The sequence below is a fragment of the Nelusetta ayraudi genome, unplaced genomic scaffold, assembly GCF_046127955.1.
Source record: "Nelusetta ayraudi isolate G7.1 ecotype Tasmania unplaced genomic scaffold, CSIRO-AGI_Nayr_v1 ptg000027l, whole genome shotgun sequence".
NCBI classification, from domain to species: domain Eukaryota; kingdom Metazoa; phylum Chordata; class Actinopteri; order Tetraodontiformes; family Monacanthidae; genus Nelusetta; species Nelusetta ayraudi.
In genome coordinates, this window is record NW_027466077.1 from 4,139,384 (window position 1) to 4,163,961 (window position 24,578).

Consider the following 24,578-nt stretch of genomic DNA (forward strand, 5'->3'; position numbering starts at 1 on the left):
ATTTTCAATGAATTTATGCACGAATGCTTGACTTTTGAGTTTCCTAAACAATTAGTTCAACAGAGGCAGTCGACTGACTTGAATCCCAATTCTGACGTGTTACAGATATTTCCAGTCTGCTTACATGTCGTCTTAACAGACCGATATATGAAATTTACAACATGCATTGCCAGGAATCTCTCGGGTTAATGTACAAGCATTGGCAGATATCCAAAATATATTCACATATAAACGTCTGTTGCAATCTGACAATCTCATGTGTTTCTCTATCCTGCTGACATGATAATAATACAGATGCAACCTTTGAGGTTTGATCACTGCAATGCTGTAGAAGACAGGCTGATGCCTTCCATCCCATTTGCAAATCCTGCAACCTTTTGCTCATCATCCCTCTTGAGAATATTTTCAAGTGTGATCTACAATCTGGGAGAAACTAGTATTAGCAAAATAATTGCAGCGGTAGAGGTGTCATGTGTGAAACTCAGAACTGGAATATCTCACGGTTAAGAAAGTAAAAAGAAAACGGCACACGGATGCATAAAACCGAACCTGAATCAGTGTCCCCCCTCCGACCCCACACTGGGCTTTGGCACAGAGCGGAGGAATTAGCGTCAGTCTGTATCACCATTGCACACACTGGGACTGCGGGAAAACACTCCCTGGGCTCACCAGGGAAAAATCACAATCCCAGCGCGCACTCACACTCGCACACAGCCGGAGATTCGCAAGACAACAACCGCACCAGGACGCAGCGTCATGCACGTCGTAACTTCAAGCCATATAACATCATCGCGCAAACAAAAGTGTTTGCATCCTTTCAGATGCACAATCAGGAAATTGTCCCTTTGGACCAATACGAGCATGCTGTGCCCTCTCATAGTGGCTTCACTCAGTTTTTGTAGCTGAGGGCAAAAAAATCAGTCCGCTGTCATCCAAGCAAGATCCCCAACACCCATTGGTTTGTTAGATATGGATATATTTCAACAAAGATTTTAATTTCGGAAGATATTTCAAAACCGCACGTGTATTAAAAAAAAAATAATGTCTGAAAAAAATAACTTAAATACTGATGGAGTGATCAGGTTTACCACATTTATCAAGCTAAGCTAACCCCCGCTAAGCCCCAAAACAGATGGCACACTCATCTTCCTGAAGAAAGCAGAGAAAGAGGGGAAGGAGGAGAAAGTGGGGTGTCCTCGGTAGCATCAAGACGTGGATTAGCAGCATGGATTACTGTCACCAGATACCCTGTTTAGATTGGGGGTTAGGAGGTCTAATCCAGCAGAGAGCTGCTGATATTATACAGAAAGCCGGGAGGATTGCGCTGTCAAACTGGGCACATCTCATGTGAATGACAGAAAACTGTCCGACTGGCGACTTTGATATCACGTGCTTGAGGAAGAAGCAATCAAGCATCAATATGTTTGTGCTGGTGAGTGAGGAATGAGCTCTGAAAACCGAGGAAAAACAGCAACAAACTAAAGAAGGCAACCACAAAACAGATCCTAAATGTCTTTTCCTTAAGTGTTGCCTTCACTATCGAGTAGGACAGATTCAGAGCAATTGTTTTGTTGACTGAATGAAGGAAGGAAGGAGGAGGGAGGGGTATAAAATGCAACAACAAAAAAAGGTCCATACAAAAGCATAGCACAACATTTGGAATCACTGATCCAGCATAACTGTGACAAGCAAAACACAATTTTCAAGCGTCTCCTGTATTTTCTCACTGACCGTCTGTCTGTCTGTCTGTCTGTCTGGCTCTCTTTTTTTCTGCACCCTAAACTGAGTGAGAGCGTTTCAAAGACTGGGCCTAGGCAAAGCTCCAACTGGACATCCCTCTCTAGATTTCAAAGAAACGGCGAACATCTGCCCATCCCCATTTCTTGCCCCATCTCTTTCATTCGCTGCCACTCCTTCTCTTTCACTCTTCTCACATCTGAGGCTTATTAATCTTGCCTCGTAGGCCGTGGTTCAAACGTGCGCCACTTTTTATTTAAATTTTTTTCTAAATGCAGATTCAGTGTCAGACCACAGCTGAATTTTCTTTGGGCACAGGCATAATAATCCCTGCAGTGCGTCTTCGGTCATAATAACACGTTACTACGCTGCCTGGATAGTAGGAAATGACGGAGTCCTTCAGGCTCGTACGGCACTCAAACAGTCCTTGGTTCCAAAGGAAGGTCAGTCAAACAAGCTCTCTCTCTCTCTCTCTCTCTCTCTCTCTCTCTCTCTCTCTCTCTCTCTCTCTCTCTCTCTCACACACACACACACACACACACACACACACACACACACACACACACACACACACACACACACACACACACACACACACACACACACACACACACACACTCTTGGCTCAGGATGTGCCTTTGTGCAGTATGTGCTGATGCAGTCCAAGATTGGTGGAGTGTGTTATCATTGGTGCACATCAAGAGGCTCTAATGTCATTAGTAGGACTGTTGAAGATCCCGCTGACTTGCCGTCAGCGCCCCAATCTGATTGGGTCAGACCGGAGTTATACTTCCTGATAGGGGCAGAGCCTGGCTGACTGGCTGGCTGGCAGACACGGACCCTCAGAGTGGTGACCGCAGAGGGCCATTGGAAGGGCAAATCCAATGAAGGCTCGGGTTCAAATAGGACGTCGGAGCCCCAGCAGGGAAGGGGGCGGGCAACTCATCAACCAGCATTAATGGGGAGTAATCACAGAAAATAACGTCTGGAGAGTTCTCATAATCAAAAAGAGTGCAATTTATGGCTGCGTAAGTGAACTGATCTAAAAAGGAGTACCAGCAGATTAGGACGATGACCACAATTGTGCAAACAATCGCTCCCTGACACACAAGAGCGTGTGAGTATGGGAGAAACAGCGCAGAAGCTTTAATATTTCCCTTTTATCTCCACTCAGTCGCAAGCGCAGAAGCCATACAGTTCTTGTGTTAACACAGAAGACGTCCTCTTCAATCATCCTTCTCAGCTGTCCACCAGTTATCTCAGGCCTGCTTAGCCGGCGAGGCTCGCTCACGTTCAAAGGGCGGGGATGTAGTTTGCTGTAATCACTGTAAATGACGAGGAGGAGGATCGCCACTTTCAAGGCAGTCGCAGAGGCACACTCAGACGGCCGCTTGCACGGGACAAACCCAGAGCCTTTTATTTTTCCATTCCACGCCTCCATTTCTCAATCCCAATTCCCTTATTCCCTGCACTAACGGGCAGACAGGAATGCAGGGGCCGTGCAGACAAATCAGCTCTCGCTTCCATCGGCCTGCCGACTGGCACAATCTTAAGTCCCAACACGTCTTCTGCCTCCACATCCATTCGTTCTTGCTTCCCGGCTCTCACCCAGCCACAGAGAACGTTTTCTGCTGCCCCCCCCCCCCCCCCCCCCCAACACACACACACTCTTATCCTTCTTTCCTTTCTCTGGCCCTTTCTGACTTCAATCCCAACCTTTTGGTGCACGCTGTTGTCCCTTTTTTTATTCCCCCCCTTCTCGACAAAGCAATTAATTACGAGCCGTAGTCTGCCTAGAGCTGAATCACTGCAGTGTGAGAAACGCTTAAAAGAGGCGCGTCGGGATGTGTTTGTGCTCTGTGGGTGTGTTTGTGTGTATTGCTGCGTGTGTGTGTGTGTTTGGTCAGAGAGACAGGAGCAGCATTTACTGTCTGCTCCCTCCCAGGCAGGATTTACACTGGGTTGCAGCTCAGCAATTACTGCAAGGGTGCTCATCTGGCTATGAAACAGAGCCTCGCTGCTGCATGCACGGCTAAAGTTATCGCCCAGTTTTAACTGACACTGAATACATTGAGCAGAGCAATATTTATTAATAGTTTTTTGGGTTTTTTTTGCTGCACAATCTTTTATAGGTTTGCACTTGAACTTCAAGCGGCCTTAGCACATAACTATATATTTGTAATTATCCTGACAGAATTTGCAAATGAACATATTACTTGATGCACAGAAGTAATGTTCATTATTCTTTGCATTTGAGTTTTTTTTTTTTAGGTTGTCTTTTTCCCAAATAGGAGAGATACAACTTGACTTCCAGCCGCGGTGATGTTAAAGCTCCACTTCTCACACAAGCTCTTCACTCGTCCTTCCCCCATGTCTGCCCCTCTCTTCTCCTCCTTCCCCTCAACGATCGTGCCCAGCAATATCCGAGCGTGACGGTGCCGCTGAACCGCTTCATAAATCAGGAATGACAAGAGTCCACTTTGCAAACGGCACACTTTGGGCTAAAGAGTTTGTGAACGGAGAGCCAAGCGGACAAAGAGGGCCGAGGGGTCAACGGCAAAGGTAAACAAACAAAGAAGAGGAGAAAAGTGTGGTTGGAGGTCGAGAGACCTCACCTCTGCTTCAGATACGAATCCTCAGTGAAGCTCAACAATGCGTCTGCGTGAGAATCTTGAATGCAAATGTACCATCGCATGTTCATGTACTTTCCAAACATATCCTGCACTGCTAAGACAGAGTGCACTCTATTATACGAAGAGAGACTTGTTCGGAAGAGGCACGAAGTACTAAACTGTGACATAAAGTTATTCCAGCAATTTCCAATTAACAGCTGTCCGTTACTGGGACAGCAAACAAACAGTGGGCTGTGGGAAAGGGTGGGGGGGGCGGGGGGGGGAATCATTCATAGCACATCTTAGATTTTGAGATTAGGAAACAACTTATGACAGCGACACTTTGTTCTCGCCTCTCGCCGCAACATAACAGTGAGCCTTTAAAGTTTGCAAATACAACAAATCACTGCGAGTCAGCTCTGATTAATCTGACCTGCGCCTTGCTGTGTTGCAACACGCCACCCGTGTCGACTGCGAAAAGCTCCCATGACAGGGCGTGCAGACACGCTGGCAGACACGGAGCCTCTGCACATATGCGCAAAATCGACATTAAGGGCGAGGAGGTAACAGCCTCTGGGGAAAAGGTGCACGGGATAGTCTGGGCTCCTCGTTCAGACAAGCCTGGTGACTGGTCGGTATCGTCATAACATGTCAATCATCCTCAATCTAAGCCGCTGCCATCATCAACATACTAAAAGAAAGTTTCCAGGTGGGTCTTTTTGTTTCGTGCGGCCACACAGTTAGGAAAAGACAAAGAACTTTTAAACCATCCACACAAACAACAGTATCGTCTTCTTCTCAGAACGGCTTGAATCTCATTAAACTGATCAGCGCTCGAGTCAGGAAAAGCCACGCTGCCCCCTCTTCAAACCCTCATAATTTAAATTATGCACAACAGTTATTCAATTTATTCTTTGCTATTATTATCGACTAATAACTAATCACCCGCTCCACTCACGGCCCTACTGATATTAATAAGCTGTCTGGATTGTGTGTTTGTTTCCAAGTGTTTACAGCCTCTGTGGCGCCACAGAGAGTGAGAGAAGAAGAAGAGCAACAACAACAACAAGAAAACACTGTCCACAAGCAAAATTGCAGCTTCTGAATGCCCCCTTTGGCTAAATCAGGTTTTCTGGCTGGGTGAATGTAAACAGGCTCAGACCTGCCCCAGTTCAAGTGTTTCTTCACAATAAGTGAGGCTGTTGATCCCTGACCACACAGGAAGTTCTGATTCTCTTTTCTCTTGTTGATTCATGCTCTTATTACTTCTTCTCAGTTTTTTTCTCGCTAGCAAGATGCCTGAACGTTTCTGCCGACGTCTCCTCTTTTTACCTTGCAGACTTGTAAACCAGACTTGACCTCTGAGATTAATTTTCTCAAACATAAAAGCCTGATGATTTAAAAAGGCTTTGAGGTGATTACAATTAGACGTTAAACTGCGGCTGCTTTTAATTTTCTCTGATCCCTACTATTTTGGAGAAGACATAAATTGAAAATGTGGCTCTCAGGTATGCGTCAGAACGAGGGTGGTGGGGGGGTATGGAAGGGATGGGCTCTGTGCGACAACATTTTTATGGCAACATGTGTCCTGTTGAAAGCTTGGTACAAAGCACAAAGAATAAACAACTGGAGTCCCATTAATCCATCCTGTCTTATCCTATTTCATCAGACAAACACAGAGACACACACACACACACACGGCATGAAGGAGCACCGTGCACATCTGTGAGCCTCATCAGTCCAGCAGTTGATTTGGTTTACTCGAAGCGCGTGGATTACAGCTCCCCCGCCCCCTGTAATCCAGCGCAGTGATGAGGAAGAGTCTTAAAGAGTCTTGGTATAGCGCGCTGAGCTGGAATGAGGTCAACCTACCAGCCTGTGGTGCTGCTCCTTTCTCTTCAGCTCCGTTTAAGCAAATTAAGTCAACAAACAGGCGCAATGTCACCACGAATTTCACATTTCCAAAGTTGCATTAAAGTGTAACTTTACAAAATATCAATACCAATATGACCTTGCATTGGATTTTCACTGGTGGTTTACAGCGACCATCAAATTCTATTGTGAGCAGCTAAATTGCAGTCTATTAGGGATGTGAATGCAGTGTAATACAAACAATACACGCATGTCTAATCTCCCTCCAACCGCTCACTGTGTTTTGCACTTCACATAGCAAGTGCCTCAATTAGAAAAGAAAATATGACCTTACTTGCAGCTCCCCAGACTCTCTTTTGTCATTCTTAGCCGCACTGCTCACGCGGACATGCCGCGTACCTAAGTACAGGCCATCTGGGATGGATGGGGAAATGTGGGACATGCTAGTGAAGACAGAATGTCTACTCCTGCAGAGACTTGCAGCCCTGCGGTAATGGTGCCGGTGCTGAAAAATGAGCAGTTTGACATGTTGTGTCAAAAGTGCCCTTCCAGCCGCTAGTTATCCCTTCTTTTTTTTTTAAAGGTGATTCATGGTAAGGTGCTGTATTGTAAGTAGCCCATCTGGGAGAAACAGCTCACAATACAAATGAGCCAAGGTGGATGAGATTTTTTTAAGCAAAAGGTCAGTTTCACCAACAACAAAAAAAATTCCCAGTCAAAACCTTTACACTGCACTTTAAAAAAAAACTCCAAAGAAGTAAGAAGTAAAGTCTTAACTGTAATTTACAGTTATTTGCAAACAAGCACTTTACAAACCACAAGAGGTGTTCCAGACTTCCTGCCCTGCTGCAGGCTGCTAACAGCACACCTCTCAGTACAAGGCACAACTTGTTTAGAACTTCTTCTGTTGAAAAAAGTGCTAACCTACAGACACAGTGTTGAGAAAATCTGAACGCTGCTGCAGAACAGGTTTGGCTCTTTGACGATATTGACTATAAAGTGGCTTAACATTGGTCTACTGCAGAGTTACTCAAGGAAAGACGCAAAGCAGAAGTAAAGCTGTCAATAGGTGACGAGTTTCGAGTGGAGTAGAGTAGTGCCGTGGCCAACACATTTTCTTGATCATTATTCATCCCAACTAATATATTATTTTTAACATAGTGTGTTGCAGCGAAACTGGATTCCATATTAAAAACGGATTTGACTATGTAACTAAGCTGGCTCAAAACAGGAAGAACTATGCAACTTGGTTGTTGTTGGGAAAGTTTTCACAGTGGCTCTAATTATATTTTTTAATAGGCCGGTGGTCAGAGGCTTCTACTGACTTTGTACATATCGCAAAAAACTATGCCGTCAAACTGGAATTTGACAGCAAAGCATCCTTCGACAAGAAGAGTCACAATATGTTCGTAAGCCATTTTGCAAACTGACTTCAGGCAGGTTTACGCTCCATTACGTGCATTTCCACAGCACCTCCCTGTTCGCTGCTCGTATTCCATTCAGCTTTGACTGGTCCTTTAGCTTCCATCATTCAGAGCCCATGGCGTAAACACAACCAAAGGAGCCAGCTATCGTTGCGTGCAAATTGTAATCCCCTGTTTAACCTTCTCCTCTACTTCCTCCCCAATCTCTCCGGGGATGACCATTGCTGTTTTTTTATATGTTGCTTTTCTGAATGTGTGACCTCATCATGTCACTTTTCCAGAAGAAAAACCTCTTATCCGTGAACACACACACACACACACACACACACACACACACACACACACACACACACACACACACACACACACACACACACACACACCAATTCCTTCTTCCCTGGTACATGAGTAGACTTAGAGAGAGAGAAAGAGGATTGTAGGCCATGAGAAAAGGAACAGAACAGGGGGAATACTTGATGTAAAAACAACAAAGTAGCTCACCTCTCCTCATCTAGTCTGTCATCTAGGGACTGCAGTAGTGGGGATGTCTGCAGCGGCTCCCAGCGTTCTGTGTAGGAGCAAAAGAAGAAACATGCTCACTACAGAGAGGCATCAACACGACAGTGAAAGAAAAACATTGTCCATATAAATAAAATCAGACTTGGGTTTGATAGAACAGTCTCCTCAACAGTAAAATCAAACTAAATGCTCGGTAGAAGTTCTGAAGGAAGACAGGTTGAAAATTGAGAGAAGAAGTAGGCCCCACATTCAATACTGAGACTTAACGAGGCTGTAATCAAACACAATAAATAGAAAAAATAAATAGATATATTAAAGTCACAGACCAGGTCCATCCATACAGCATTTGTCAAATTAATAAAGATAACAATTTAATTTAATCTAAAATAGGTGCAGACTTCAATTTTCAAATTAAAGACTAAAAAACAAATTAACAGTAAGTCACAAACTGTTAGCTAAAAGGTCAAAGGTCATTCTCAGAATCAACTCAATGCATCTTTCCTCCGGTTATACTTCTATGCGACCGCAGCCGTGAAAACAATTCTGGTCTGGGGTTTGACAAATCACATTGCGGAAGAAAATCCATTAGTTGCATGGGCGGCAGGTAAGAATGGTGTCTCTATGGTGAGAAGATTTAATAGGTCCACTCTGGCACAGCAAAACTATAAACTTGGAGATGTAATAAGCTTTCAAATCTATTTTGATCAAATTCTCTGCCCTGTGGAGGAGGAGAGCAAAGACGACACAAATAAGACTTATGTGTCACAGCAGAGGGAATGATCTTGTGTGCGTGCAAACGCATCATCCGCATTCGGCAGGCCGGGGGAGAAACTGGGTTATAGTGTTTTTCGATTTATTTGGTCGGATAGAAAGAAAATCTTAGCATTCAAGGGGAGTCGCCCATTTCCTTCCAAGTTTAATCACAGCAATCAAAAATCAATACTTGTCAGTGATGAAAGTCTGAGGCTTAACTAGAGTAAGAAATTAAAACAATTTTATTCCAGAGGAGCAACAAATTTCTCCCCAGCGCTTTTTGAGAGAGTTGGGCCCTGGCTAGGAGTCAATCACGGCATTCGCACACAGACACTCCAAATCCCATCGACAGGAGGGAGAAAAAGAAATTAACCAGGAAAAGGCAAAATCCCAAACTCAAAGGGGAGTAGTAGCACACAGGGAGAATAACACAAAAACCCAGTGTAAGTCTTGTTAAATCTCCCTGTAACATCCCCAATATTATGCTGCTTGACTATGATATGTCCTAACGGAAGGGGGAGGGGGTGCTGGAGAAGGTGGGGTGATGCAAAGGGGGGGGGGGGGTATTACAGTAAAGCAGATTCTTCCCCCACTGCCTTCTGGCTATAACGCAGCAGGGGTCCAGCCTGAACCTGCTGTTTCACAATTACTGTAGTAACACTGCATACTGATGGCCCCTGGAACCCCCCCGACTGCCACTGCCACCCAGGCCAGACGGGAAGTGATCGAGGGGATGAGGAAGCGGAACGGAGTGGGTGTGTGTGTGAGGTGGGGGGAGTGCAGGGGGGAGTGGCAACACAAGGGTGGTGAGACATATCATTAAATCCTCTGGTAGCAAACAGAGGCTCTGTCATGCAGGGATATGATGCCATACTGTGAAAATAATGGAATTAATAAGCTGCTACTACATTCCTGTTTGAACAGCTAAAATATATATATTTTTAAAAAGTTTCCATCGATACTAAATGCACTTTATCAGTATATTTTCTTACAATAATATGTGTCTCTATGCTGTTAATCAAATCCCTCAATGTGAATCCAATCTTCCCATATTTTTCCATGTGTTAAAACACATGCGCCCGCCCTTTGTCATGTGACAAAGATGTTGATATTCCTTCCAGGTTAATGAAAAACACCTTCCTGCCCTCCAAGACTGCCTCAAGGCTGCCTTGTCTCCTTCCAAACACGTTGAAGGCCCAACAATGCATCACTTTAAACAGAAAGCTAAACTACTAAAACTACAAAACACTAATACAGTGATTGGTTGAGGCTTCCTTAGACTAGTAGACCGTACAATAAAAAATTCATTGTAAGTGTTGTGCTTGCGGCTGAAAAACACATGGAGGGTTGACAGTTGTAGTTCACGTTTTTTGCAAATGTCAACACCTGTTATAGCAACAACTGCTGTGAGCAACAACAATCCTATTCCAGTTTGAACCAGTCTAAATTTTTAAAGGGTTAAGATTATATCCAATCTGTGTCACCCTGGGGCTCCCGCAACCAAGAAGACAGAGGCGGTGCTGTCAAGACTGAACATCTTCTTTGTCTCTGTTACACATACTTCAAGACTCAGAGTCAGACAAATATGGTCCTGCAAAACGTGGGAAGGTAACATGGAAAACATGTTACCTTCCCACGTTCTTTTAAGTCATAGACAATGTTTTTCCTGTGTCTACACAACTAAGGTGATGAAACCAAGGAGCTAAATGTTACAAGAAGCATGTGAGCAGAGAGCCCTGCGGGGCGAATGGCAACCCATGGAGACAGTTCATGTGTTGGTTGCATGATAAACAGTGAGAGAGCTCTGAGGTATTGTCTGATATGGATTAGTAATGTGTGCACATGCATGTATGCATACTTAAGCATGCATGCCCATGCGTCTTTGTGACAGACGGGATGAAAACAGAATTAGGAGCCTAATCCTTGCGTGGACTTAAGGCGACGGCTGAGGAGCAAATGAGAGAAAGCCAGAGGTGGGGGAGAGGAGAACAAAATGCCCCAAGACTGTCTGCAATTTTCTCGTCATTTCATGCATCTGAAACAAAACTAATTTGCTGCTTGTCATGCTCGGCTTGGCATACACAAACATAAGAGTCGATATGCGCAGCGTGTCACCTGCCACTGCATCAAAAAAGGAGCTGTTTTTGTATTAAACTCATGACTCAATAGGAATCAGAGAGACCCGGGAGGGAGAAAAAAAATGCTTAATGTGGGCTTATCAAGAGGTGCAGTCTGGTAAACCCCACTGATACGTTGGGAGCCTTTTCACACATCTTCCTGATTCCCATCTAGCAAAGGCAACATCCCGTGTCTGCCTCTCACTTCCCCCTCTCATAGGTCACTCCAATGTCAAAACAGTTGGGACGCGTAAACACACAAAAACACACAAAAACACACACACACACACACACACACACATATACACACACAAGAACAAAGATAAAGTTATGTGCACGGCAGCTTAGAGTGAGGCAGAAAAGATATGGGACGGTAGAGCTAGAGGCAGAAAACAGGGAGGGATTGAGAGGGGAGATGAAAGAAGGGCTGCGGGGGGAGAAAGAAATTGGTGCGAGTGTGATATAGTAGCATGTACATGCATTGGGCCCCCATTATAAAGACACGTGACAGCTTAATAGGGCCCTTGCTGCCAAGGAGAAAGAAGAATTTGTATGCTGCGGGAAACGCTGGTGCACGTACACACGCGCACGTGCAGTAAACCTTTTCTTGAGGCCTCACATGCCACTGACTAAAACCTACAGAGAACAAAAGGTTCTCATTAGAGGGCGCATTGTGACAGGTATTGATTTCTCGCCGCAGAATTTGCAGCACCCATTGTTTACGCATCCTCACTTCAGATCTTGGGGTGCCACCAGTTATGGCAAACATCAATATGCCGTGCCATGGTGCGTTTCCAAAGGGTTAATTACATACTTGTAAGCAATTACAGTCTTAATGTAGCATAGAATCTCCCCCACCATTTAATTGGAATTTAGATCCAATCGCCGAGCTATCAGTCCTGATACAATCTAGCTGATGTGGTGTCAACTAAAATATAATAGACTCCTGAATCCTAAATGAACGTCACGCACTTGATTGAGAATGAACTCTGGGGTCAAGACTATCCAGGCGAGATAACACAAATCAAAATCTATACTTTAGCAGGTATCTCCTCCAATGCTTTTATTTTGTAAAAGTCTTTTTCACACTCTAAAATAAACCAGCAGTCTACATTTAATTGTGGCCCTGTAGCCGTAATTCAAGAATGTTTAAACGTGCCTGGAACTATGGGAGAAAGATTATAGTGGGGAGAGCAGTTGGTGACAGAAAGTGAGCTAAAATTAAACTTGCACCTAAAACTGCAATCTACCCTGTAGTGATTTGTGGCTTTGGGAGACAAGGGGGAGTCTTGATTGGACACTAGCCTGCGTCTGGTGGCACTGTCACAGCCCAGGGGGTGTTTAAGTGTGTGTGTGTGTGTGTGTGTGTGTGTGTGTGTGTGTGTGTGTGTGTGTGTGTGTCAGAGAACGCGAGAGACACATAAAGAGGGAGGGAACAAACAGAGAGCTCCATTCAAGTCCAATCCACAGACGCATCATTCAGTCTGACGTGATGATACATCTCTGCGACCAGAGTATCCATACAGCGGCCAGCCTCGCCAAACCAGTCACAGATGCATCATTCACACCCACACGCAGACAAACAAGCACGCTTCCACAGTCGTACGCTGCTGCATACCAAGCATCTGCATCACTATGGAGACGCCCCCCATTCATACTCATTCACAGTTTCCAGACTTTGCAAAGAAAAAAAAGTCCATATGGCTTTTAATGCAATAGTGCCAAAATGTAATGGATGCCCTCAGTGCCCTGCTCAGAGTGAGAGTTTATCCATTAGGAGGCCATAATATTGACAGGGCCGCACTCTGCACGTCTAAACTCCGCCCTTGTAGCTGTAACATTGGCCGACAGACAGGGGGTAGTACGTCAATGCAAGGTGCTCACAGGCCGATAACGGCAGCCGTCCCAGCTCCTGCAGGCAGGGTCTTGATGGACAGCAGGCAGTATTGGGGGGGGGGGTCAAGACTTGCAGAGCAGAGTGGACTGAGTCATGCCAAGTGCTCTTAAAGGCTTCAAGGGGTTAGAACTCGAGTTGGGAGTTTGGTGAAAGGGCGAGGAGGAAAGACTCACAGGAGAGGATTATCAAGCTGCTCAGGGACTAAATGTTTTCTTTGGTTTCTCTCATCGAGACCTTGAGTGCAGCTGAGTACACACACGCTGGGACACCTGTATACACGTCCAAAACAAGGATATTTATTTATTTTTTAAATTTTGCAATTAGGCAGTGACTTCAGCTACTTGACACCAAATAGACCCCGCCCCCTGCAAAAAAAAATTACAATGCCTACAGCATACATAAATATTAAAACAATAGATTTACTACGTGATGCAGCTGCTTTATCTCAACTCAAAACTGCATCAAAGCTGGACACAGTCAAATCTTTATGAATGAGCCACAGCAATATCCAAGTTTTAACAGCATAGTGACTTAATGACCAGATACTGTCCTCCAAAGAGCACAAAAAACAATCATTTCAATCAAAAAGCCAGATAAAGTTTTGACATATTCTATGAGGAGACACACGTAGTTCTTCCAAAATGTGATATGTGTTCATAAATGAACATAAATAATTGTTATTAAAAACAGAACAACTAGCAGTAGGTAGACTTTGTTAACGCCGCTGCAAGCATGTGCGACAAAACCTTCCACTGCACCAGTTTGTGAGGCCACACTGCCCCTCATGGCTTTTGAGGGATACAGCCACATCTCTTCACCCAGTCTCTCTAGACTGGAGGAAGTATTCAGACAGGTATACGCATGAAAGGGTTTTGCCAATAATTAAACAAAAATTTAAAATATACTATACCATAACAGTTCCTTAAAAACAACCCAAGGAATGGCATTAAAAAGGAAGGCATATCATTTGGAAAGTGACTGAAGTGACTGAACTGATGCCTTAAGCATGGAGTGCAGGTGGACCATGGAGAGGGTGCAACCAGCAGAGGCTCTAGCTGTGATCAGTGTGACTGCTGAACTCGGGAATCTGCATTTTGCACGGGCTGGAGCAGCTGCTTTCTGTGCATGAGGTGTGAAAGAGGGTGGTGAGGAAGTGGAGGGAGAAAGCCGGCAACGCAGCAAATTCACGGACAAAGTCCCATTTGGAATCCCAGTTCTATTACATGCTTGAGGCGAGCGCATGTGCTCGAGAAACTCCCCCCGCCCTCTTTGCCTGAGTGTCTTGACACCAGCTCAGGCTCCAACAGACCATCTCATTCAAACAGATGATACTGATGCCAGGAAATGACACACAAACACCACTGACTATCCTCCCGTACAATTGAAGCTGGCAGAGACCAACGTGCTAATAAAGCAACTAAAGGAACTGTCCACGAAAGCAGATGCACCATCTACAGGCTGTGAAAATAACACTTAATCATTTAGCGCAGCGCAGAAATAATCACCAAATCTTTTGGCTCGCTCAATTTGGCCAGAATCCAACACACATATCGTTTGGATTGAAGACAGTACCAGGAGCTTCTGACCCTGCTTCCCATTAAGTTTTGGATGTTCCCTAACCTTAAACTATAAAATATATAACAGCCAAAGTAGGAGACAAGAATCTTTTTCTCCTGAGTAAGGAATTTGAGGGTGCAAGATTTCGATTAATGTAATCGAGCAACACAGATTAACTTGAATCAAGAGCGGAAGCAGCATCTTCTCTTACTGCCGACGAATCTCAGAAGATTCAAGGCTGTATTCAATAACGCACAAAAAGAGACTGCAATGACTTCAACATGGCACTGATCAGTCTGGTTACAATGCATCAAAACACCACTGAAATTTTGAGGAAACTTAGCATGTTTAATTCATGCAAAAAAAAGAATATTAAAAGAGATTTTTTCAGTTAAGAGATCAAATGTAACCAATAAAAAGGGACTTGCATCAGGGACCGAAAAACATCTGAAGTGGAAAGGAAGCACACTGTCTTCATTTCAAGTAAAAAGAAATAAATAATAATAATATATATATATATATATATATATTATTTTTTTTTAAATCTATGCCATGTAAAAATAATAATAATAAAAAAAAAAAGTGATGTCCGTGGCTTATGTTACAGGAAGACAAAAAATGACGACGACAACAACAACAACTACAGGTTTTCTTGCAAGCCGAGTCTCCCAGCGGTTGAGTTCAGCCGCCCTGACAGGAGGCTGGAGTATTCCAGCTTCCCCGCAAGATGCACAGGGTGAGAAACGGTCTGGGAGATGCTCACTTTGCACCCACACAGCCGTGTTGGGCCGGACATAGCAACCAGAAACTCACAATAATTAATTAAAATGAAATAATTAATTTCATCCAGTATGCAATGAGAATGGGTTTCCAAAGAAAACACTCCAGATATATTATCCCTAGTGGCTTCAAAACGCACCAAACCATCCTAAAAGATGTAGAAGATGCATCAAAATTCTACAGAAACAGACAAGACTTTAGATCAAGTTGCGATTTCAAGTAACACGAGGTTCCCTGTTACTAATAAAAATAAATTGCAGGAGTTGAGTGGATTATTTGGTCCATTCCCATCACTCTAAACCAGGGGTGAAAAATCCCAAATGCGGTTTGTGCTGGTGGGGGGTGGGGGGGTCTGAGACGGTACTACGCGCTATAGTGCTATGCAGTGTTTCAACCCCGAAGGCAATGCGTAAATCAGCCGCGGAATCCTCCAGTTCCTCGCCCTCAGAGTTGCGCCGTGCGACGAGAACATGAAGAAATTTGGCACGCAGCGGCGGCAGCAGCAGCAGCAGCAGCAGCTCTGCCGGTCTTTACCGTGGATGAAGGGCGCGGATGGTGTGACGCGCCAAACTGGAGGAATCCGACTTCGAGTTGACAGAAAATAGCGTGTCGCTGCACGCTGATGCGGCGAGAGAGCCTCGGCGGTTCTGCAGATACCGATCTTAACGGACCGGCACCGTGGAAAAACCCGCCCCATGGCCGGAGAGCACAGGACGTGTTGGCGCAGCCAGAACAGGTGCAACACACGCCTATGACACCTGGCTGGCTGGCTGGCGCAGAGGCAACACCTCACACCGAAACTACCATAAGAACAAGAAGAAGAAAAAAAAAGATGACTGAAAAAATGGCATCAAGGCGCCTCGGAGGGAGAAGAAACACTCCCGCATGTGGCAAGCAAGCGCGGTGACAAGCGTCCGTTTCTTACCTGTGAAATCTGTGTGGATATCACTTCACAGCCGCATCGACACTGCGGATAAGAGGCACGTCCAGATCAATCCCTAACTCCTCTCACTCCCTCTTCCACTCCCCCCAAAAAAAGAGAAATGCTGAAGGAGGGAGAGAGAAAAAAAATGTTATATCCTGATCAAACGGGTTTCTTCACTTTAAATTCCCGGGTTAGAGGTGTGCACAGAGGACCACTCCTGCGCGGAAGTGAAAAAATATAACAAAAATAGCAGCAGACTTCCGCCAGCATCCCCGAGATTCGCAGGACTCTACACAACGCTGCGAGACCCGGGAGCTGTGCCCTCCCATCCCCCGGCGCGGACACACTTGGTATGCCGCTGGAAAAGCCGCTGCGCCGTAACGGGATACCGCAGGAAAAACGGGGGTATGCGCTTGTCTGCCTGTGGCCGCGCGTGCGTGTGCAGGAAGAGAGAGAGAGAGAGAGAGAGAGAGAGAGAGCGTGCGTGCGTCGTTGCCGCCTCGATGTGACTCAGTGCGGGGCTCCTGCTCAACTGTGGCGCCGAGGGTGCTGCAGCGTAGTGCAAGGGGAAGAGAGGCAGTGCGGGAGGGACCCTGTGGTGGAGGAGAGGAGAGAGAGAGAGGAGGGGAAGAGGAGGGGAGGAGAGGAGAGCTGAACCGGCTCCCGAGTTTCTGGAGGCGAGAGATGGATGGAGGAAGAGGCGTCTGGCTCGATTATTATTATTTTTTTCTTTCCTTTTTTTTAAGGAAATAAGGAAGCTGCCTTTTCAATAAACTGCACAATCTTAAATTAAACACTTAAACACTTGAATTATCTGTGTGTGTGGGGGGGGGGGGGGAGGGGGGGGTGCAGGGATCCATACATATGCATCATTTCAACTGTGTAAAATCACCCAAAGACTAGTCTCATTTGCTAATAACAAAAGTTTGTATTTACAGAGGGTGGGTCCACTTTAAAGAGGCCGCCATGTTACTGCCATCAGCCCACTTTGTAGATCTTCTCTGTTTCCTGATTTGATGGCACAGCTGACAGATGAAAGAATTGAGGCATCGGAAAACAGCAATTAATATCAGTGGCAGCAGAGTGAGATTACAGTCACCTACTTGCTGCAGGGCAGGTCGTTTAGCTCGCCAGTTCACTGTTATAGAGCAGAATATGAGCTGAGATCATTGAAGATCAATGTCAGAAGGCTATTAAGCTGTAGATTAGTGCTTTGTGTGAAAGATTTGAAGATTTGGGAAAATCTTGAGCGCTTGGTCAATGTTGCACATTTTTAATTATGAGGTGAAAATATTTTACCACTTAACTTGGAAAGAAATATTTGGAATGTTTTTGATGTCTTGAAAAAGTTTGGAGCCAATATCATATTCAAAACAATCATGACTCTTTCAACTGATGACCTTTTCAGATTAATGGTTGTGAAATGAATAGCCTTAGAAGAGTGTGTGCGTGCGTGTGTGTGTGTGTGTGTGTGTGTGTGTGTGTGTGTGATGTCTGTGCAAGGTTTACTTCAATTGTCCCATTGAGAATAACATTTGGTCATGCCAGAAGGGACTTTATGAACTACAAGACTGGGGTGAGATGATCAGATCATCGGATTTAAATATTTAATCGCAGGATGATTTAAAGATGGAGATTAGGCAACACTCACACGGACAAAATACAAAATGATGACACTTGCATTGTTGTGAGGGATTAGAATCTGCATTTCTATGTTTCTTTGATGATCTATTACTTGAGGGGTGGAGCGATCCCTCCTCCTCCCACAGACAATTTACACAATTAATATTCTTAAAGATCTCATTACGTAATCAGAGCACAAAGGCGGCAGAGGATTAAAAAGAAAAAAGGAAAATCTTCAAAGAAAAACCACTGAAAACCAGACCATCACCATGTTGAGGTATTTTATTTCCATTCCATCCTGCTGCCTGTTTTGCCATAACTGTAGTGTGGCTCATGAATTCCTCTAAGGGTCTATAACAAAGCCCAACCTCCAAATTGAGCCTTGGAACAATTTTGCAAACTTTCTTTACATGTTTGTAACTGGGCTTAGGGATTTGCAAAATAGGCTTAATAATGATTATTTTAAAAATAAATAAATAAATAAATAAATAAATAAGGTTGTGTGCTTGTATTTTTAAAAAAAGAAAAATAGCCATGCGTCCCAATAACGATTAATCTTTTAAACATTAAAAAAAAAAAAAAAAAAAAAGAAGAAGAAGAAGAAGAAGACGAAGAAGAAGAAGAAGAAGAAGAAGAAGAAGAAGAAGAAGAAGAAGAAGAAGAAGAAAAGTAGTCAGCACTCGGAGGGTCTTCTGAGGGGGAGACATCCATGTATGTCTGGTGCAGCAGGATCTTTCCCCTCCCTCCCTCCCTCCCTGCCTGCCTGCCTGCCTGCCTGCCCTCCAATCCCCATTTATCTCAACCACTCTCATCCGAGCTCCCGTTTCAGCAGGCTTCCCCGGCTTTGAAACACTGCATTAGAGCCCCACCTACAGGCCACATGAACTTCACAGCAGTCTGCAATGAGCTCTTTCCGACAATTGACGTCCACAATTCAGCAACACTTCCTCGGGTTTTCACCTCAATGTTCTGAAAGGTGTATGGACATATAAATCTAACGTTTATCTTCATAAACCAGCGCACAGAGATAGTTAGTTGTACTCTGAACGACCAGCTGCAGCTAATTAGTGCTCTGATTATTCATTTCTGCTGCTGAGTGAGCAGAGACTCCTCGGTTGTTTAAAGTCACTTTATGTTGTAAAGTGTAACAAAAAGACCCAATTTATGTTTAAAATGCCCAGATACACTGATAAATATCGGGGGGGGGGCGGGGGGGACATTAAAATCAACGAAACGAACTTCCATGTTGGTTGGGGTTCAACATGGAAGTTCGGTTGAGACTTACCCCACATATATCCAGCTACTGTACGTCGAAACACTACTTTCCATTGCACAAAACCCCATTTTAGGCGTCAAAGTTTTTTTTGTCTGCTTATCGGTGTTTTTTTTTAGCCGCTTTATTTCACGGTAGTTTCACGATAGTAAACAGATTTGCCAGTCCCCGTGAACGGGGCTGCACCTGCGCGTTCACGGTGGCTTTCTGACGTCACAATCCTAGTGCGACAGACGGACAACACGTATATAAATACACACACACACACACACACACACACACACACACACACACACACACACACACACAATCTTTGTCTTTCAGGTCGAACAGTCCGGTGACAGACTGACCTCTTATTGGTTTATCAGTTCATACAATAAATTAACTATTTGGCCCCCAGTAGCCATTTTGCCCCAATCCCTCTTTGGCAATTTATTGATTGTGAGCACATCAGACCTTATCCATTATATTTTGGACCTCTCAGACTAGGAGCATGCCTTGAGGTTGTCTGAAGAACGGAAATACATTGACACTGATGGACCACTTGGCTTTAGTTATTCGATGAAAATTAGTGGAGGGGCTATGTCAACAGTCCGCAAATCTCTGCATAGCATAACTTTCAAAGCATCACAAATCAATAGCGATCTACAATCACAACGGCCATTCCCACAAAGGGTAAGGGTCACATGACCTCAAGAAATGAATGTTTAGGTCACCGATGCGCGAGCAAAATCAAACACTCACAGGTCAAATGACAATTGCCCCAATATCTTTAACTATGCTACTACTATCAGTGGCATTTGTCCTATCTGTGTCCTGCATGAGCAGACTATGGTTCTTTCCAAGGACATGCAAATTGGAAGGCAAGACAAGATTGTATTGGCAATGGTCAATGATGAAGGAGGAAGTTTCCATGCATGTTAAGCCCAACATGTACTTTTCACTCATTCAAGACTCTAAATAGAGTGGACATTAAACAAAACTGTTACCATGGACACAGATAGTATCTTCAAGCTGTTTAGCGGAGAGTTAATTAAATTCTAAGCGTTTCAGATGTGCAAAGACCAAGATGGGAGTAGCTGTTTAAGGGAGTAATTTAGATGTTCAAATTTGAAAAAGAAAGAAAGAAAGAAAGAAATATAAGGGGGGACTCAAAAGTTGAACATTAAAGGTTGACACTTTACCTATTGATTTGTAAGTATTTGTGTTGGAGGTTCTATTAGTATCTCCAAATCGTCATTAAAAGATAATTGTTGTTGTTCAAAGACGGTTTTTATGAGTATTTTGTTCAATTATTCTTAAAGTGGAGATGAAGGTGCACAAAGAGGCTACATTTTGAAAGATGGCTGCACGTCTCGTCTTCACGCCAAGGTTCACAGTCCCCGTAGGATTTCTACTCTGACTGAAACAAGACCATCGTGCTGATTTACAAGTCTTGACAAACGCAACGACGGCCCTCCAGGTTATGGTTACGCAAGAGTCAAAGCAGTTTGCACATTGATATATTATAGGTTCGGTAAATCTGGTCTCTCCTTTTGTACGAGCCCTGCAACTGCAAAAAAAAAAGGGGGTGGGGTGCAGGAGGAGGAGAGCACGGATGCAAGGCCAGTGCTCAGCTCTTTATTAAAATGCGCTGACCATACTGACTCACACATTTGTCTTGCAAATGAGATGATGACTTATGGAGGCGACATGAATGGCTTTGATGAAGCCTCCCCGGTTTTTTAATGCAGTCAAGTAGGTTGGAGGTTAGAGGGAGGTGTTTCAATGCATGTGTGTGTGTGTGTGTGTGCGTGTGTGTGTGTGTGTGTGTGTGTGTGTGTGTGTCTGCAGATCATGTTGCCAGCTGGACCCCTGTCGTTCCAGAAGCTCCCCTCAACTGTAGTCACACACACAGACACAAGCACACACACACAGACACGCACGTGCGTCTGGCAACATGCTTTTCATCCTTTGCCCCTTTTTGTTGAATTAACTCGCTGGAGCCTTTTAAACACAGCTGTACATGGTTTATCTAAAGCCTGTTGGGACGCAGAGATCACCACACATCGGTAACACTGATCCCGGGGGTCTCCCCCTTTTTTTTTTCTTTTTTTTGCTCATGATAGACATGCATCACACATCTGCCACAGTTCATCCCTCAAATGCAGCAGGCTGCTAAATCACCACACAAAGTGTGCATATATCTCCTTTATGGTCAATTTACGAGTCATTTCCACCCTGGGGATGATAATATTTATGAGCTGCCAATGGTGTCGCTGGATTTAGTGTGTGTCCGTCTTCATAAAAGTGCCGACCCACTCCCTCCGCTCTCTCCAAGGCGTGCAGCCTCCAGGTTTAAATGACACCCCAAACTCTGGATGTGTGGCTCTCACCCATGATATCTCATTCCCATGGAAATCTATTAGCATGTCGTTGAGCTAATGAAGTTTTATGTGCGGCGTGGGCGGAGAGAATGACACTGATATGCCCATTGATTTGGGTTGTAAATAGGTTTTCAATTTTCTGCACATTTTTTATTTTTTGCAAGACACCCCAATAGTAAATTGGATTGAAGCCGACATTCTGATGAATCTTGTACATGCTCGTTTGTGCGTCTGCATGGTTGAGTTCATGACAGCGGATGGACGGCTGTGTTGAATATGTCACTCACTCATGTAATTAGTTAGTTTGCATATTGATGACTTACTGCTTCTTGTGCAAATGTGCATTTTGACTATTTATTCCATTCTGTTCCTTGTGTGTGTGTGTGTGTGTGTGTGTGTGTGTGTGTGTGTGTGTGTGTGTGTGTGTGTGTGTTCATCCACATATCATCTCCATCAGATTCCCCATTATGCAAGCAGCTGCCTGTCTGTCCCTGCCTCTTCATGCATGTGTGTCTGTGAGCACAAGAGTGTGTGTGTGTGTGTGTGTGTGTGTGTGTGTGTGTGTGTGTGTGTGTGTGTGTGTGTGTGTGTGTGCAGCCACCCACTCCGGGGCCAGGTGAGTCAATGTTTTGCCAGCCTCCTCTCCAGAGATCCAAGCTCATGTCCACAGAGATCCAGACGCCCCACTGTGACTCCCCCCCCCCAGAATTAAACTCTTCCGTTGGGGTGGGCGGTGCAGATGGTCAGGGGGCTGGAAACCTGGGTAGGGAGGGAGGAATACAGGTTAAAAGTTGCAACAAGCAAAAATAAAATGATAGTGCTGGGACGCAAATATATCTTTCGTACATATATTTCTTTGCATTTCTAAATTAAACGGAATGAACTGTGTTCTTCTGCAGTGTTTCAATGTCCTTGTGGGTGAGTGACACTTTTAAATGATGGGTCCTCTTGGTGAAAAAGCCCACATCCACATTGGCCCACATGCATGCCCATCAACCTTTGCACTCCAGTTTTGGCTTCCTCTTCTGTCAAGAATGCCGTCACGTTCAAGTTCAATTGCTGCTTCATAAACCTCCCTCCAAGCCAACTTCTACTTCTTAAATAGTGCAGCAAAGATTGTGGGCTGTGAGCTAGAGAGCGCAGTTGCCTCACAGCAAGGTTTGTGGGTTTGACAAGAAGCAAAGGTGAAGGAAAAGGGGAGGAGCAGATGCTCCGTGATGTCCGGGCAGCCCAGTCTTTGGCTCGCTGTCGCTCCTGGTCCTGGGTCAAAATGAGCCATTGCCTCTTACACAAGGTAGTGTGGGCTGATGAGAGCTGAAGCAAAGAGAGTGCGGTGTGAGAAAGCAATTGCATTATACTCCTACGCGCTCCTTCCTTTTGTCTCACACGAGCAAAACAGACGCACTCACATGCACACGGCGCACGCTGATGACTGTGGGGAATCCATCGCTTGTGGTTTGTGGATGCAATCTATTGACAGTATCTTTCACCAGGTTGACCAGGGAGCTTTCAGTGCAATATCGACTGGCAGCGCTCACTATCACTATTTGTCTTGCCCATTTCCCCTTTAGCATGCATGCGCATGGCCACATATATGCGTGTCTTCATATCCTCTGCCCGTAATGACTTTATTTATTCGGAACATGTCTTTGGGTATTCTCATTGTCTGATCTTTATCTGCCTGGATGGTCTTGGCTTAACCGAGAGAGTGCGTCTGAGGATGATTTCTGCGAGTACTGGGTTTATTTAAGGTCCTGCGACCTGCAGTGAAACCATTTTTTTCAAAAAAAAAAAAAAAACAAACACAAAAGTGGATTCAGCCTCCCGCGCCAGTTAGGGCCAGTGTACACAAACATAGGTCACATAAAATCAGTCTGACATGTGTCTGGATACATCATGTAAGAAGCTCCCGCTCGGCTCAGGACGTGGCAGCGCGAGCGAATCACAGGGCTGGATACGGGCAGGTTTGCTGCTAGAAGCACGACTGGAGAATAACAGGATAACAGAATTGAAAAAAAGAAAAAAAAAACCCCGCTTCCTGCATTTCCAAATCTCTAGGTCTCTCTCTCAGCTTCTCCGGGAATTGAGGTGTTGCTGGAAAAGGTCACATGGATGTAGTGAACCTCTGCTGAATAGACCCAAAATACACTAATTTTGGTCTGCATTTGAAAGGAGGGTGCTTAAATTATAAAATATAAAATAACCAAAATTTTCTCATTCCTCACATTTAGATTTTTTAAGGTAAAATCGTATTTCTTATGTACTGCAGTGCAGAGTATGCAATTCACAGCAATGGTTAAGCCATTGGTTGGAATACATACTTGCATGCACACATACATGCACATACCAGTCAAAAGTTTTGGACATATATCTTGCTCATATATTTGATGTCTTCAGCATCTATCCGCAGTGTAGAAAGTTGGAAAGATAAAAAAAAATGCATGACAAGGAGTGTCCAAACTTTTCACTGGTAGTGTATATACAAACATACATACATACAAACATACAGTATATATACATACATACATACATAAATACATGAAACTCAAGAACTGTTTGAAAAACTGTAGCATTAAAGCCTACTTAAACAAAGCCGTTAGTAGCGAACAAGGGGAAACCATACATTTTGGGTGGACTATCCCTTAAATCTTCATTTTGCCAGTGCGTGAGGATATACGCTGAGAGACACTGAGAGGAGGAGGGAGGTAAAAGAAGGCAAAACATTACATTACCCACAAAGGTTATTCTCACTGCTAACTGATTGAACACAGAGGGAGCACATTTACATTTCAAATTGATCATTGTCTTCCCGGTCCCTCCCAGCTGTAAATGGTGCAATTATGCACGCATGAATACGTGTCGCAAACACGGAAAAGTGCTATTTGGGTTACCATAGGCAATGAGAGACAGACTGCACCGTGCTTACTCTGCGTGTAGGTCTGTGTCGACAGAGGTGCTGTTGCATGTATGCTTTGCAAATATGCTTTGCTTTGTTCGACGTTATTTTGCAACAGAGCCACAGACACAAGGACGAAGAAGGCTGGCGGGACGTGATGCCTCTGAATTATCTCACCGACAAGAGCGCGAGCAAACAACGCAGACACACTTTTGATTTGCAAAAAA

General features: G+C 44.5%; 1 protein-coding gene across 1 annotated transcript in view; it reads right to left on the reverse strand.

Moving 5' to 3' along the window:
* plxna4 (plexin A4) overlaps positions 1-16,979 on the reverse strand; it is a 188,572-nt gene extending 171,593 nt beyond the window's left edge. Inside the window, exons 1-2 of the mRNA XM_076030189.1 lie at positions 16,194-16,979; positions 8,147-8,213 (exon numbers count right to left, since the gene is read on the reverse strand). The gene's annotated coding sequence lies outside the window, so the exon portion shown is untranslated. The remainder of the gene's footprint in view (positions 1-8,146; positions 8,214-16,193) is intronic.
* Between the last annotated feature and the right edge of the window lie 7,599 nt (positions 16,980-24,578).